This window comes from Miniopterus natalensis, chromosome X (genome assembly GCF_054644295.1).
Source record: "Miniopterus natalensis isolate mMinNat1 chromosome X, mMinNat1.hap1, whole genome shotgun sequence".
Lineage (NCBI taxonomy): Eukaryota > Metazoa > Chordata > Mammalia > Chiroptera > Miniopteridae > Miniopterus > Miniopterus natalensis.
In genome coordinates, this window is record NC_142103.1 from 17689170 (window position 1) to 17706647 (window position 17478).

A 17478-nucleotide genomic window follows, 5' to 3' on the forward strand; every position below is an offset into this window, starting at 1 on the left:
CATTAGTTTCAAGGACCAGACTAGGTAAAGATACCAGCACCAACCCCATGGGCTTTGGATGGTACCCAGAAATGATGTGGAATGAAACCAACAAAAACCCAAAGGAAAAATCAATGGCTAGGGTCCTACCCTCAATTGCCATGAGGATAATTTGGGGGGGAGGAGGGACAGAAACTTTGAGAATCTCAACATTTATTCAAAGGAGATTATTTGAAGTAGAAAAATGTTTTTAAACTTCAAGAGTTAAAGATACCTTACGTAGAGAGCTGACCGGTGGCTGCCAGAGGGAAGTGGGGTTGGACTGGATGAAAGAGGTGAAGGGATTGAGAAGTACAAATTGACGGTTACAGAACAGTCATGGGGATGTAAAGTACAGCATAAGGAATGTAGTCAATTATATGTATGGTGCCAGGTGGGTACTGGAAATATCAACGGGAACACTTTGTAAAGTCCAACCACTATGCTGTACACCTGAAATCAATACAAAATAATATTGAAAGTAAACTGTAATTGAAAAATAAATAAATAAATACAGATATTTTTAATTGACAAGTTTATGTCTGCATGCCTCCTGTACCATTCAGAGGCATAAGAGTTTTTGAGACACTTTAGATAGAAAAAAATAAAGTAGCTGTACATATTTGCTCAATATGAACTGAAAGTGTAAATTTCATGCTTAGGTCCTATAATCTAGCTATTACACATCTAATAGTTTATTCTAAAGAAATAATTAGACAAGAGTCCAAAGATACCTACTCATATAAACACACCCACCCACACCCACACACAACCAAATGTTCATCATAATATTGTTTTAAAACTAGAAGTAGCCTAAATGTTTATCATCTGAGTAATGGTTACATTATAATACATCTATACAATGAGTGTTAATAACTCTTAGTTTAAAGTCTCAGTCATTACAAAGAATAAGATAAATCTATATATATTGGAATGGAAAAGACATCTAAGTCATATTGTTAGGAGATAAAATCAGGATGAAGAATATTATGTATAGGATAATCCCATTTAGGTAAAAATCTATAGTGATCTATATTCACATGGAAGTATATCCATATTCTATAGGAAAATGGAAAAGATTATATGACTGTACATAGTATGATCCCATTTTGTTTATATATGTATATATATTATATAACATATATATACACAAAAATCTCAAAGTATCTGTATTATATTACTAGCCATGATTATTAGTGGATGGTGATATTAAGTACAATTTTCACTTTCTTATTTATATATTTCTCTATTGTCTGATGCTTTCCCCCAATGAGTTAATATTTTCTAATTAGAAAAATCAACAAATTTATTTCCTTTTGAAAATAAAAATAATGCATATATTTAGTGACATGAAAAAGTTTTAATATATTAATATAGTAAAAGATCAGTTACTAAAAATGTGATTTAATATTTGTTTGCACAAAAGTGAGTACATGTGCATATAAAGAGGACACATGCCAAAATATTAAGAGTGGTTATCTCTGGGTCTTGGGATTAGCAAGGATTTTTATATACTTTTCTTTTTGATTAAGCATATTTTCTAATTTCCCTTTAGTAGATGTATTTTGTGAAATTAAAGGAGAAAAGCACAAAAAGCATCTAGTTCTAGGTTTCTTGAAATAGAGCTAGAGTATCTAGTTGTCAGATTTGAGGCAGTTGCTGATGAGTCTTTCAGAGAAAATGGTGGTCATGCAGGACTAGCTACCTAACTGGTCAGGTCCAGTGCAAAATGAAAATGCTTTTTTCAAAAGCAAGAAAAGCCTAACTGGTATGGCTCAGTGGTTGAGTATTGACCTATGAGCCAGGAGGTCACTGTTTGAGTGAATGTAGAAACTTTACCTCCTTTTATGTCCTTTTCTACGTCCCCATTTATAATATATTTGTCTTAGCTATCTCCTCTACATATATTTAGAACTACATTAGATAGTAGTATGATTTTTGGTTCTATCTTCCAACATAATTTGGAAGACGCAAGAGAAGTTCTATTTACCAGTATTTCTGCTTACCATATTCTTTCTTCCTTTCTGATGTTCCAAGATTCCTTTTTTTTTAAAATCTCTCTCTCTCTCTCTCTCTCTTTTTCATTTAGAGAGCTTCCTAAAGCCATTCTTTTAGGGAAGGTTTTTAATTAAAAGCCATTCTTTTAATGCAGCTGGTGACAGGTTCCCTTAGTTTGTTTTCATCTGAGAATGTCTTGATTCCCCCTTTATTCCTGAAGGATATTTTCACTGCGTATAGGATTCAGGTTGACAGTTCTTTAATTTCAGCATGTGAAATACATCATACCACTTCCATCTGGCCTGCATGGTTTCAGATAAGAAATCCAATGCCATTCAAATTGTGTTTCCCCTGTAGGTAAGGTGTCATTTCTCTCTTGCTGATTTCAAGATTTTTTTGCCATTAGTTTTCAGAAATTTGACTATAATATGTCTTGGTGTGGAATTTTGAATTTATCTTCTTTGGGGTTACCTCACATCTTAAATCTATAAATTTATGTCTTGTGCCATCTTTGAGAACTTTCCAGCCATTATTTCTGGCTGTTCATCTGTATTCTTTATCATATCCTTTAAAAAACTGGTAAACGTGTTTTCCTAAGTTCTGTGAGCCACTCTTGCAAATTAATCAAATCTGAGGAGGGGGCATGAGAACTTCTGATTTGTAGCAAATCAGACAGAAGTTGTGGATAACCTAGGGATTTACTACTTGTGATTGGCATCTGAAGTAGATGGGGTGCAGTCTTGTGGGACTGAGCCCTTAGCCTGTGGGATCTGACACTATTTCCAGGTAGATAGTGTTAGAATTGAATTAAAATATAAGACACCTAGCTGGTGTCACAGAGAATTGCTCAGTGGGGGGCAAAATCTCTACACATTTGGTGACCAGAAGTGTCAGATGTGAAGGGCTCTGTGTGAGTATGGTGTCTATGTAAAAGTAAAGGAGAAACACAGGAGAGAACTGGGTTTTTCCCAACATAGGAGGTAGACTGAACTGAGGTTTTCCTCTACATAGGAAGGAAAAATCTGAGTTTTTTCCCCAATTTGGAATTTCTCTTTTTAATCCTGTTTATGCTTTGTGCTTTCTGAATTTGAGGATTTATAAGTTTTATAAATTCTGAAAATTTCTCTGCTATATCTCTTTGACTATTGATTACTGACAAGTGCAAAAACTCCCCAGGGCTATTGAAGCATTAACATTTGCTTACTGTTCTGCTATCAGCTTCTTTTGTTTGTTTGTTTTTGACCTTTGGAGATTTCCTCTTCTCTCTTGCTAGCTGAGTTATATTATACATCAAAAAAAGTAAAAACAAACCCACAGAATTTCTCTTTATTTTGTATCAGGAGATTTTTTTAGGAGATCTAGTCCTCCATATTCCTAGAAATGGAAGTCCAAAATTTTTCCCATCTCTTTATTTGTCTTTGGGACTGTATGTATGATTTTATTGTAGGTAGCATTTAAGAGTTAAATTTAAGATAACATTAAAGTTACAGTTGAAGTCTCATTGAAAATATTAGGCTGGAGGCAACTGGTTCCATGAAGATGAGCCCTCGGGTTGAGGGTTGGAGAGAGGTGGTAGAGAGTAAGGTGAGCAGAATTTACCTTCTTTTCAGTTTTTTTCTTATTTCCCTTGTTTGCTTTCTGACCTCTGCTAGCTGTCTGAGTGTTCGGCACATTTTTAAAAGGTGTTTTAGCTTTACTTTCATCATCTGTCCAATGAGGATAATAGCTTCAATTTTGTAAGGCTATTATAAAATTAAGCGAGGTGACATGTGTAAAATGCTTGGCTCAGTGCCTGGAACAAAAAAGTGTTCAAGAAATGTCAGTTTCTATATATCTCTTAAGTAGTATCCCTTTCCTTTTCCTGTCTCCATTTGCCAGTGAGCATTTAAGGAAGATGAGACTGGACTGGATGGAAGAGATACTAGGTAGGCAATATAGCAGTGGACAAAGAGGAACTAGGAGAAGAGGGGGACCCCAGTGATAGAAGAATGAAAAGGATTTCAAAATATTGATTTTTACTTTAATGGAGCAGCCATTCATATGCAATTTGGAGATGGACAACCAAAGCCCACTTACCTCTGCATCATCTGAAATAGTCTGGTAATTCTTTTGTTTATAAGCAATATTTCAGTCTCATGCGATTTTAGCTTATCCATGGTTTTTAGAAAATGGGCATCAAAGGGAAAAGGGAGAAGATGGATACAAAGAGTCTAGACTTAAATCACAACAAAGAGAAGATAAGATATAATTCCTATTACTGTACTTAGAATAAATGGAGTGTAGATTTGATACAAAATGCTTTCGGAATTTTATTAACTGAAAAAATCTTTTCAGAGGAGTAGCTTTCAGCTGCAAATTACCTTTACTTTAGATCAAAAGGCCTTGCTCTATGTAACAGGCAATGTAAATGAAAAAACAAAATATACATTATTAGCATGGTATGTACTGTAGTATTCAGGTATAATACTAAGGATTAAAAGTAGAGTTTCAATCTCATTTCTTAATTTATGAGTTTCTGGGTGAGTTAGATTTTATAGCAATTTATATAGGCTTGCTTCATGGTTTAGTTTTAACCATATATTACTGATCCTAATTCAAATGTCAGAGACTTAGATTAAGAACCCAAAGAGGATTTAAATTATGGGCTTCTGCTGTTTTTCACTTGCCTGATTTACCAATTTCTGTAAAGCATGAATTATAGCCTTACTATTCTCTGGAAGACTGTGACTGATACTGGAAATAATAATAATTGTTACCACCCCTAAATCAAGAGAAAGAGCATAAAGGCAGTAACTGATTTGGGATGTGAATGGGGGTGGGAATTTATTTCTTTTGAAGTGAGAGTGAAAAATAGGTAATTTGCATATAGTTTAGGGGGAAATATGTAGGACTGGTTTTGTGATAATCCATCAATAATGTTATTCAAGAGGGACTTTGAGAGACCTTTACAGATGATTTTGAAAAAGGGAGAGAGAAGGGAATAACCTGTGTGTATTTCAGAGATAACATGTAGCTCAATTGGCTATTATATATGTATTTTAGTGCATCACTCAAAAAAGTCAGGATCATTGTTTTAGAATCCCTGTTTTCTGATATGACTTCTTAACTAAAAAACAATAATCTGAAATATCAGTATTAGGTATGTTAACATGTTTAGTTAGAATTGTGTTTATTGAATACAGTATAGAATGAGGATTGTTATTCTTAGCTGTGTGAGAATGTTTAATAATTTATACACAAAAAAGGGTTGAGTTGTTTTTTTTTTTAGGATTTTAACATAGCTTTTTATTTTATTTTTTTATTTTTATATTTTTTATAATTTTTATTTTTGTTTAAAGTATTACAGATGTCCCTTTTTCTCCCCAATGACCCTTTCCCCCCCGTTCCTTCCCCCTTCCCAGTCCCTCTCCCCACCATTGACCGTGTCCTTGAGTTGTGCATATATGCATATAAATTCTTTGGTTACTCTCTCCCCTTCCACCCCCTCTCCCCCTTCCCTCTGACATTTCGTCAGTCTCAACTATGCTGCCATGTCATTGAATCTATTCTGCTCGTCAGTTTATTAAGTACTTTAGATTCCACGTATAAGGGAGATCATGTGATATTTTTCTTTCGCTGCCTGGCTTATTTCACTTAGCATAATATTCTCCAGGACCATCCATACTGTCTCAAAGGGTACGAGATTCTTCTTTACAGCTACGTAGTATTCCACGGTGTAAATGTTTTCTTCCTGTCTGATGGCTATGACAAGGACTTCCAGTACTATGTTGAATAAGAGTGGTGAAAGTGGACATCCCTGTCTTGTTCCGGTCTTTAATGGAAATGGTTTTAGTCTTTGGTTCTCCATCTCCAAATTGCATATGAATGGCTGCTCCATTAAAGTAAAAATCAATATTTTGAAATCCTTTTCATTCTTCTATCACTGGGGAGGTAAAAAATAACAGCAACAAACTCTTGTTGAGTTAGTTGGATTTTAATTGTTTTCAGCTTGAAATAATCTGCATGCCAGGGGGCACATTCTGGGAAGATCATTCTGGACCCCTACATTATCTTTTCCCATAAGAACAAATCCTTTAACAAACCATACAGACTTCATCTGATGAAGAGGTCTGAAAAGGGAAAATGAATCTAAAATGGGAAAATATTAGAAATGAGCAAAACTGACGAAGCAATATGAGCTAAGTAATCATTAATTATCAGAATCTCTGACATTCTGTTATGTTTTTGCTTTCAGTCATTCTATTCTGTGACATTTTGAGTAAAACATGTTATTTGTTATTATTTTAGTGTTACATTTTCCCCTCTAAAATATGTAATTGAAAATTTTGCTACATTTATAAGTATATATTTTTTTAATAACTAGGGGACAAAATTCTTTGCAGGGCAATGTGGCTCTAATTTGGTAGGGCAAGTCAATAAAAAAATGAATTATTTGTTCACTAAATTCTGCTTTACAGTAACCTTTTCAGAAACCTCACAATTGTGTTCAGTTAGGGTTATGTATGTAAACATTCAATACCATAGTGTGTAATTATAGGGAAACCAGGAAATATGTTCTTCTCCCAACACGTTGACTGTAGCATGTGTGTTGTAGCTAGAAATAGAGCAAGAGGTTGACAGAGACCATACTTCTTCCAGTTCCCTGGGGCATGCATTTAGCTCCCTTCCCCGCAAGGCTAGAGACATCTATCCTTTGCCAGCTGCTGTGTTCAGTTGTCTGGATTATTTTGGGTGGCAGTGGGTTCATTCCAGTGGGGAAATGGCTGTATATATCTCCTTTTTAAAATGTCCAGTTCAAATGTGTTATGAAAAATTAGGGAGTGGAAATCATAGTCTTTCTGACATAGTTTATGTTTGGGTTCTGGGGAATTGGCCAGGTTGTAAACTTCAGAAACCTGCCGAACATTGTAAAGAAACCAATTGTATATTAATTTTAAATAACTACTGTAAAAGGGGTTTCAGAACTGCTTAGTGAGCAAGGGAATGCTGTGGACACTGCATTCCAAAATTCTGTGACATTTGGACCTTCAGATGTCCTATGAGCAAGGGGAAATTGGGGGGTACAAGTGAAATAGTAGATGGTACAACCAATTGGATTGGTAGCTCATTTTCATCAATAGGTTGGATGGAAACATGAAAGCATGCTTGCCATATTTAACTGGGTCATAAAGATGAATGCAACAGATCCAGAATCAGGATGCAAAAAGAGCCTGGCCAACTGGTTCTATGGACTTAAAATGATGAAATTTAACAAGGATACATTGAAAGGTCTGTACTTAGGAAAGTCAATTTATTGTTGATTGGCTGAATAGTCATTCATACTTTTATGCTGTTGGTTCTTTTACTATCTGTGTAATTTTTGGCAAATTACTTAACCCTGTTTGAGCTTTAGTTTCCTCATCTGTAAATATATGCTCATGGTAAAAATACCAAAAAACAAATCCAATAATGCAGAGGAACATACAATGAAAAGTAAGTCTCCCAGGCTCTGTTCATCAAGCCCTTTCACCAGACATTAAAAAAAAATTCTTTGAGAGATAGTGTGGGTGTGTATAAACTTTTTTTTAAAAAAAAACATAATATGTTCACTATTCCTACCTCTGATTTTTTTCACTTATATTGTAGGTAAGTCCATGTTAGCACATATATAACTACATAATTTCCCCTGTGATTTGCTTTATTTAGCATACAGATTCAAACGCAGATGCTGAAATCACACTACCTGGGTTTAATTTCCCAGCTTTACCACTTATTGGCTGTGTGACCTTGGGCAAGTTACTTAACCTCTCTGTGCCTACAGGTTGATGTATCCATTAGGCACAATAGGCACAATAGGCACAGTGCCTAGGACCTGTTATACTTTTCGGAGAACAAGAAAATGTTTTAAGTTTAATTTCTTTTAAAATCAGAAGGAAAAAAATGACTATAAAACTAATTAATATGTAATAATGAATCCATCCTGGATTATATTTATCTTTACATGCCAAAGCAGTTATAAAATATAATTTTCAGTATTTTTATGGTGGAAGGGTCCCACAATGACCAGTGTCCAGGGCCCAGAGAAGTCATAGTATGACAGGTGTGCCAGGGGTTCATCATCTGTGAAATGGATATAACAATTGTGCCTACATCATAGGGTTGTTGTGAAGAATACCTGAGTTGACATCTGGAAAGTTGATAGTGTTTGACAATACTAATTTTCACAAATTTGATAATTAAATAAATTTAAAAAATAGGTTAGTCACTCACATAGGAAAAAACTCGAGTACAAAAAAGCTATACAATGAAAGGTCAGTCTTTCTAATCACTGATCCCCAGTCCCTCAGTTTTCTTCCTCAGAAATAGCCTGTTACCATTTTTCATATAAGTTATAGAGGCCACTAGTATAATCACATAGATCTTTTATTTATTTAAACTGTCCCCTATTTGATGGGCATTCGGTTGTTTTCAACCCTTGCTATTACAAACAATGCTGCAATAAATATTCCTATACATGTGTCATTTGGCAAATGTGGGAGTTTAACACTAGGATAAATTATCTGAAATATAATTGCTGGGTCAATTATTTTAAAATTTGATAGATATTGCTAAATTTATCTCCATCCTAGTTGTACCAGTTTGCATTCCTGTCAGAAATGGAAGAGACTGCCTGTTTTCCTACATCTTCATAAAAAAATAGTGTTATCAAACTTTTAGATTTTTGAAAATTTGATAGGTGAAAATGGTATCTCATTGTAACTGAGAATCTCTTTCATTAGGAATGAGCTTCAGTAATTTTGACATACTGAAAGCAGTTTTCTTTTTTTGTGAATTGTTAGTTCATGTACTTTGCCTATTTTTCTGTTGGTCTTTTTCTTCCTGAGTTGCAGGAGATTTGTTATATGTTAAGGAAACTAGTGCTGTGACTATTGACTTGTCTTTAGACTTTGGTTATAGTGTTTTTTCCATGCAGATATAAAAAAATTTTTTGCATTCAAGTTTGTCAATATTTTCTCTATGGCTTCTAGATTTTATGTCCTATTTAGAAATTCCTTCCTCACTTTGGAAATATGTGTTTAAAATTCCCATGTTATTTTTTATGTTTTAAAAAAGGTTTAAATCTCTGATCCATCTGAATTATTTTGAGGTAAGGAGCATTTTTCCTTGTAGAAAATTTTAAATTTTAATATAGTCAAATATAACAACTTTTTTCTTATGGCTTTTTTATTGTGTCTTTTTAAAATGGACCTTCCTTATCCCAAGGTCATGAACATATCCAGCTGATTTTTGTCTACTATGTTTTAGTTTCTTAAAAACTAATCCTATCTGGAATTTATTTTGGTGCAAGGAATGTGGTAGGGATCTAGTGTTATGTCTAGCCAGTTGTCGCTACACCATTTGTTGAATACAACCATTTCCTCCACTGATTTGAAATGTGACTTTTATTCCTACACAGAAATCCTGTATATATTTGGCTCTATTTCTGGACTGTATTCTGTTCCGTTGCTATGTTTGTCTGTTTATGCATCAGTATTAGACTGTTTTAAATACCATAATGTGAAGCAAGTATATATCTATCCCTACTTTATTAAGACTACTTTAAATCAGAAATGGATCTTGAATTTTGTCAGATAGCTTTTCAGCATCTGTGAAAACCGTATTATTTTTCTCCCTTGATCTGCTAATATAGTGAATTATTTTAATGGATTTCTAACATTAAAAAGTTTTCTTCCAGAAATATACCCACTTGGTCATTGGTGTGCCATTCTTTAATGGGATCTCTAATTCTATTTGTTTACAGTTTGTATAGAATTTTTGCATTGACATTCGTAAGTGAGATTGAGTTACAGCTTTGTTTGAAATTTGAAGAAGACAATTTGAATTTTTCTTTGTGCTATGAAACAGGTAAAAATGCATTGGAGTTATTTAGTAATTTAAGATTTGGGCCCAGCTGGGCATGGCTCAGTGGTTGAGCATCCACCTAGGTAGGATCCAGGAGATCACGATTCCATTCCTGGTTGGGGCAAATGCCTGGGTTGTGGGCTCGATCCCCAGTTGGGGGCGTGCAGGAGGCAGCTGATCAATGACTCTCTCATCATTGATGTTTCTCTCTCTCTCTCCCTCTCCCATCCTCTCTCTGAAATCAATAAAGATATATTAAAAAAAAGAAAGATTTGGTAGCATTTATCTGAAATTTCTGGGCCTCATACATTGTGGGAGTTTTCAATTTCTATAATTGTAACTGGTTGTTTATTTTCATCTTCTTGTGTTAATTTTGTTAATTTACATTTTCCTAGGAAATAACAAATTTATTTGTATAGAGTTGAGTAAATTACTGTACAATAATTCTTTTGATTTCATCCGTTTATGGTTACTTCTCTATTTTCAATTTTGTGATTTTCTTCTTTATTTCTATAAAATGAGTTTAATAAAACAGCTTTCACAAGATATAATTCACAAATATACAAGTCACCCATTTAAAGTGTCCACTTTAATGGTTTTTGTATGCTCACAGAGATGCACAGTCAGCACCACAATTTTTAGGATGCATTCTACAGCATCAGAAGAAACCCTATAGCCATTAGCAGTCATTCCTAATTTTCCTCCAAGGCCCCCAGGCCTAGTCTACCACTAATTTCTTTCTGTCTATAGAGATCTGCCTATTTTGGACATTTCATATAAATAGAATTATACAATATGTGGTCTTCTGTGACTGGCTTCTTTCACTTAGCATAAAGTTTTCAACGGTTATCTATGTTGTTATTAAGTAAGGTTCTTTTTCTTTTCTTTAAAAAAATATTTCTGTTGATTTTTAGAGAGAGAGGGAGAGGGAGAGAGAAAGAGAATCATCGATGTGAGAGCAGAACATCCATCACTTGCCCTGCAACCCTGGCATGTGCCCTGACTGGGAAGCTAACCAGCAACCTTCTGGTGAATGGGACGATGCCCAATCAACTGAGCCACACTGAGCAGGGCAAAGTAAGTTTTAAAATGTAAATCTAAAGTTGTTTTTATAATTTCTCTTATCAGTTTTACCATCTGCATTAATTAGCTAGGGCTGCCATAACAAAATACCATGACTGGTTGGCATTTTAAACAACAGAAATTTATTTTCTCACAAATCTGAAGGCTAGACATCCAAGATCAAGATGTCAGTGGGGTTGGTTTCTTCTGAGACATCTCTTTGGCTTGTAGATGGCCACCTCACTGTGTCGTCTCAAATGGTTGGTGCTGTTTGTGTGCCTGTGTGTCTGTATTCTAATCTCCTAATGACACCAGTCATATTGGATTATGGCCTACCCTAATGACCTCATTTTAAGTTAATTAGCTCTTTAAAGGCCCTATCTACAGTCACATTCTGAAGTATTGGGGATTAAAGGCTTCAATGTATGAATTTTGACAGGATATGTTTTAGTTCATAACACCATGTTAAAGAAAAAAAATCAAACTTGGATAGCCTAGTCTGTTTCTATATGTATTTTTTATTAGTTTGACCTAAGTCAGTCAAAATGCTTAGAGGAGTTTGTGTGTGTGTGTGTGTGTGTGTGTGTGTGTATGCAAAATCCCAGTCTCATTACTCAATCAGGTCTAAATTTTAAATTATTTTTTTCTGATTACAAAATTAATATATATACATTATATAAGGTTGAAATGCTACAAAAATACATGAACTGAAAAGTGAAAGTCTTCCGTAATCTCCAGTCAACAGATCAACAATGTATTTACAGCTTACTCCTCTAATTTTTCATCCTTCCCTAGAGATATTAACAATGAAAAAGGAATCATATTCAATATAGCATTTTACAGCATACTTTTTCTCTCTTAATATATCATGCACATCTTTCTATGGTGGTACCTGTGAATCTGTGTTATTTAAATAAATATGTATGTATGTATATCAACCATTTTGTTGTGTGCATATACCATGATTTGTTTAAATACCTGCCAATAATGAACATTTAAATTGTTACCAACTTTTAACTGCTACAAAAAGCCCCCACAAGCAATACTACAATAAATATCCATTACATTCATCTTTGTGCTCTTATGGGATTCTGTAGAATAATTTCCTAGAATTTGAAAAGCTATATTCAAAGGTTATAAACATTTAAAATTTTAACAAATGCTGCCAAATGTCACAGTAGTTTTTAACTTGGAGACAGTTCCTACAGAGACTGCTTTTACTCCAGGTGAATCAAAAAGTTGTTTAGAGGTCCATGGTAAACCCTATTCTGTCCTATCTTTTGTAAGGGCCCATTTTAGGTAATTTTTATATCCATTTTTGGGAAATACTAATCTAAAATTATCTTTTAAACTTTGGCCATTAGGCTTTAAAAGAAATTTAATGAAAAATGCACTACCTATGTTGGAAAAAAATCAATGTATTTGACATTGCATTATTTGATGCAAATCCTTTTTTCTTTTTCCTTTTTGATCTTCTAACAGGTACCATATGACTGATTTCTATCTCAGCAATAGGATTGTGAATTATGATTATGGCAATTCTCCTTTTCCATTAAAGATAATGAACCCACTCATGGGTAATTGTAAAGCATACTCACAATGATGTGGCCACATAATACTGAAAGAGTGTAATTATCCTATACTTCTGTTATTTACAGTAGATTTCTATTCAAAATATGTTCACATAGCACAAAGATTACATCTCAGAACTATGATTTCTGTTTGAAATTAGCCCTCACACACAACATGCGTATTATCCTAAATTCATTCATGATCTACTGTAAAGTTTTTATATTTGGAAATATCTGATATTTATATTAAAATAAATGCAAATATACTTGCAACCCAATGTACAATAAATGATAACTGCCACTGGCAAGAGGACTGTTCCAGTCTCTCAGTACGTTTTGTGTTTTTTTGTTTGTTTCTGGTTACCATGCCAGCAATCTTATAGTTTTGTTGTCACTCTAAATTGCCTAGATTAGCGTTCTACTTCAAATCAGCGAAGCCAGCATTATCCAGTTACAGTCTAAGAATGGCCTAATCTTTAAGACCAGCTTCCATAGGATAGCATAAGCATCCCTTTAATCAAAATGATAATATCTTATTCTTTCAGTTTGCCTATTGCAATAATGGAAGTGCTGAGCGAGAATTCAAGAAAATAACTACGTTTTGCATTGATTTGTTAAAAGCTCCTCCCAGCATTTTGACATAATGTACTCTAGCACTAAATTCCAATATGTTGTTTTTCTTTTGTTTTAACTGTTGTCGCTTTTGAGATTTTCTGATAAACACAATTTATAAAGTTTTGTTCAGGCTCCGTTGATTTCTTTTTTTATTCCTATTTAAAAATTTTTTTGTTGTTGCTTACCATAGTAATGCATATTCATTGTAAAACTAAACAAAATTAAAGGGTCAGTGGGGAAAAGGGTGACATCTGTAATACTTTCAACAATAAAGATAAATTTAAAAAATAGCAATATATAACAGATACTGGAAATAGGTTATAATCCTATTCTCCAGAGACAATTGCTCTTAAGAGTTAGGTGTAGCCCAGGCCAGTGTGGCTCAGTTGGTTGGAGCGTTGTCCTATGCACTGAAAGGTTGCCATTTCAATTCCTGGTCAGGGCACATGCCTGGGTTGTGGGCTCGATCCCCCATAAGGGTGTGCAGGAGGCAGATGGTCGATGTTTCACTCTTGATGTTTCTCTCTCTCTCTGAAATCAATAAAAGCATGTCCTCAGGTGAGGATTAAAAAAAAAGTCAGGTGTATATTTTCCAGAATTTTTTTTGCATGTTTATTCTAATATATATATTACTTTAATTACATAAAATGTATATGTATATATACATGATATTTATGCCTTGCTCTTCTCTCTTTTTAAACTCATTTTTTAAAGTAAGAATTATTTCAAACAGAGACAAGAATAGAAAATAAAATAATGAATGCTTGGGCACCCACCACCCACCTTCATAAAATTTTAATATTATGTTTTATTCTTTTAAAAAATAGATTTATAAAATAGAAATGAAAATATACAGAGTTGAGATCCCTTGTATATCCTTTGATCCCATTCTCCTTTCTTTCCAGAGTTAATTGCTGTCACCAATTTTGTGTTTATCATTTAGACACCTGCAATATTGTGATTTATAAGAGATACATGTGGACAAAAAGGGGGGGGCTCTATGGAAAGTAACCTCACAAGATGATCTGATAATAAATTACTAACAAGGCAGGTCATGGTGGGTAGTCAGGACCCAGGCCTATAACTTCTTTAGTGAAAGGTTTTAAGTCAGCCCTGTCTATTGTTTTTGTGCGTTTAGGTTAACACACCTTTGAAATACCAGAAGCAATACCCCTGGAATGGGGTATTAACCCTCAAGAGAGTATATAATCTTAACTATCCTGTTATCCAATCCTCATCTAGCTTTCTCCAGTCTTCCTTATATCCTCTACTTAATTTCAAATGCATAAAAGAAGCTGCAAAACTGTAGTACTGTTTTCTAGGCTGTGTCTCTATATCATTCTGCAACTTGCTTCTTTTCACATAGTTTAGGCTCTGCTTACCACCTGTATACCCTTTTTTCCACCCTCTGTACCTCTGTTCTCCAATCATCTGCTGGATTAATAAAGCTTTCTATGTTCCCTTTATTTCTTCTGATTGTTTAGGAACTTTATATTGTATTTTTATCTTGTTAAGGTATCCCTTAAGATTTTATGATGCATACTTAAATATACTTTTCCTAATAAAGTCAACAACTTATTCATTGGTTCTATCCTTCTGCTTACATGACAAGGATTTTAGCACACTTTACACAATTTAATAATTCCCCTAAATTGTTGTTGTTTCAACTGTTTTACCACACTGTCAACATTTCCCACCAGAGTGACACATTTGTTAAAACTAATGAACCTACAACTGACACATCGTAATTATCCAAAGTCCATAGTTTACATTAGGTTTCACTCTTGGTGTTGTGCATTCTATGGGTTTGGGCAAATATATAATAACATGTATCCACCATTATAGTATCTTACAGTGTAGTTTCATTACCCTAAAAATCACTTGTGCTCTGCCTATTTATCTTCCCCACCCCAATAACTCCTGACAATCACGGCTATTTTTAGTGTCTCCATACTTTTGCCTTTTCCAGGATGTCACATAGTTGAAAACATACAGTATGTTTGTACCCTATTAACATTAGCTTTTTTCATTTAGTAATATCCATTTAAGATTCCTCAATGTCTTCTCATTGCTTGGTAGTTTTTTTTTTTTTTTTTTCTGGTCAGCAGTGAAAAATATTCCATGGTCTGGATGTATCAGTTTATTTAGCCACTCACCCACCAAAGGCTATCTTGGTTGCTTACAACTTTTGGTATTTATGAACAAAGTTGTTATTACAAACATCTGTGTGCAGATTTTTGTGTGGACATACAACTTCAGCTCATTTGGGTAAATACTAAAGAGCACAACTGATGGATCATATGGTAAGAGTATGTTTAGGTTTGAAAGAAACTGCCAAAATATTTTCTCAAGTGGCTATAGCAGTTTGCATTCCCACCAGCATTTAATGAGAATTTCTGTTGCTCCGCATCCTTGTCAAAATTTGGTATTATCAATATTTTGGATTTTGGCCATTCTAATAGGTGTGTAGTAGAATATCATTGTTTTAATTTGCAATTCCCTAATGATGTATGATGTTGAGCATCTTTTCATGTGCTTATTTGCCATGTATGTATCTTTTTTGGTTAAGTTTCTGTTCAGGACTTTTGCTCATTTTAAAAATCAAGTTGTTTGCTTTCTTATTGTTGACTTTTGAGAATTCTTTGTATATGGCATGGGCAAAAGTAGGTTTACAGTTTGCTTGAAAAATAATACAATAATTAATAAGTAACAGTACAAGAATAAACTGTGTTTCATGTACTCATAACTGTAAACCTACTTTTGCCCACCCCTGTATTTTGAATAATAGTATTTTATCATACATGTCTTTTGCAACTATTTTCTCCCAGTCTATGACTTGTATTCTTCTTTTGACAATGGTTTTTGCAGAGCAGAGTTTTTAAATTTAATGAAGTCCAGCTTGTCAATTATTTTCTTCGTGGATCATGCCTTTGGTGTTGTATCTAAAAAGTCACACTTGAGCCTGGCCAGTGTGGCTCAGCGGTTGAGCATTGGCCTATGTACCAGGAGGTCGCAGTTTGATTCCTGGTCAGGGCATAGGCCCAGGTTGATCCCTCATGGGAGGTGTGCTGGAGGCAGCCAGCTGATCAATGACTCTCTCTCATCATTGACGCTTCTACCTCTTTCTCCCTCTCTCTTCCTCTCTCTGAAATCAATAAAAACATATTTTAAAAAATAAAAAGTCACACTTGAGCCTCTAGCAATTTGTCAGTTACAGTACAGGTTTTCCTCCCTTGCTACTGGTTCCCACAGAGGTTTCTGCATATGGGTTTCTGCTCCAATATGTTGTGATCTCTGTACTTCACTGTCAGTCTCTCCAAATTTGGGGGCAGAGGTTTGCCTTGTGACTTCATTTCTCTGATGGATCTAAGAAGAGTTGTTTATTTTTTCAATCTGCTTAGCTTTTTGCACGTTGTTAGGATGGAGGAATAACTTCCAAGTTCTTTATATGCCAGATTGGAAACCAGAAGTCTCTCAACCCATTTTAAAACTGAGTTATTTGTCTTTTTATTATTGAGTTGTAAGAGTTATTCGTTTATATATATAAAAGGCCAAAAGGACAGGGTTTGTGGAGCTTCTGGGTTGGTAAACATGTGGAGATATGGGGGAGAGTGGCATGCCTCGAGAGAGCATGGAAGTTCTGTGCCCTTTTCCATTCCTTGTCTTATGCATCTATATAGAGCAAGAGCAGAGCAGACTTTTTGGACACCTTTGACAATCCAATATGGAGTCACTGTCAGCCATGACAGTTATGTCAAGTGCTATGTCAAGACTGAGGTAATGGGTGTAATGGGAATGCCCTTAGGGGGGATCCTGAATGCCCCAAACCACAAGTCTGGCTACTTGCATAAGGACTCCATCTGAACACCGATATGAGTGGGACCTCTACCCCTTGTGCAATATAAGAACTCAGAGCTCTGACCACCTAATGCTTGAGCGTGGCTGTACCACGGGGCACACTCAGAGCCCTACTAGACTTCCACTCTACTGGATGCATGCCACCACTGCAGCCACCTGGCTTGAGGCTGATGCTTGCCTTTCTATCTGTGGACACTGCCAGTGACTGGGACTTTGCGCCGGATGCTCACTCTGCTCACTTCTAAGCTCCCCCTCTCTGTATGTAACCTGTGTGACTTTATTGGTATATTGGGGAGCCTTCCCCTAATAAAACCTGGCATGTGGAAAGACACAAACGTGAGTGACTCCTTTTGGGTATGTTCCCTTGCTCACAACAGCATCTCTTCCATCTGGCTGTTCCTGAGTTATGCCCTTTTATAATAAACTGGTAATCTAATAAGTAAAATATTTCTCTGAGTTCTGTGAACTAATCTAG

General features: G+C 34.9%; 1 protein-coding gene across 3 annotated transcripts in view; it reads left to right on the forward strand.

Annotated features, from left to right (window-relative positions):
- Positions 1 to 17478, forward strand: part of KLHL13 (kelch like family member 13) — a 325110-nt gene that overhangs the window by 29324 nt on the left and 278308 nt on the right. For all 3 annotated transcript variants that reach the window (XM_016202711.2, XM_087829330.1, XM_087829332.1), the window contains exon 3: positions 10812 to 10974. The gene's annotated coding sequence lies outside the window, so the exon portion shown is untranslated. The remainder of the gene's footprint in view (positions 1 to 10811; positions 10975 to 17478) is intronic.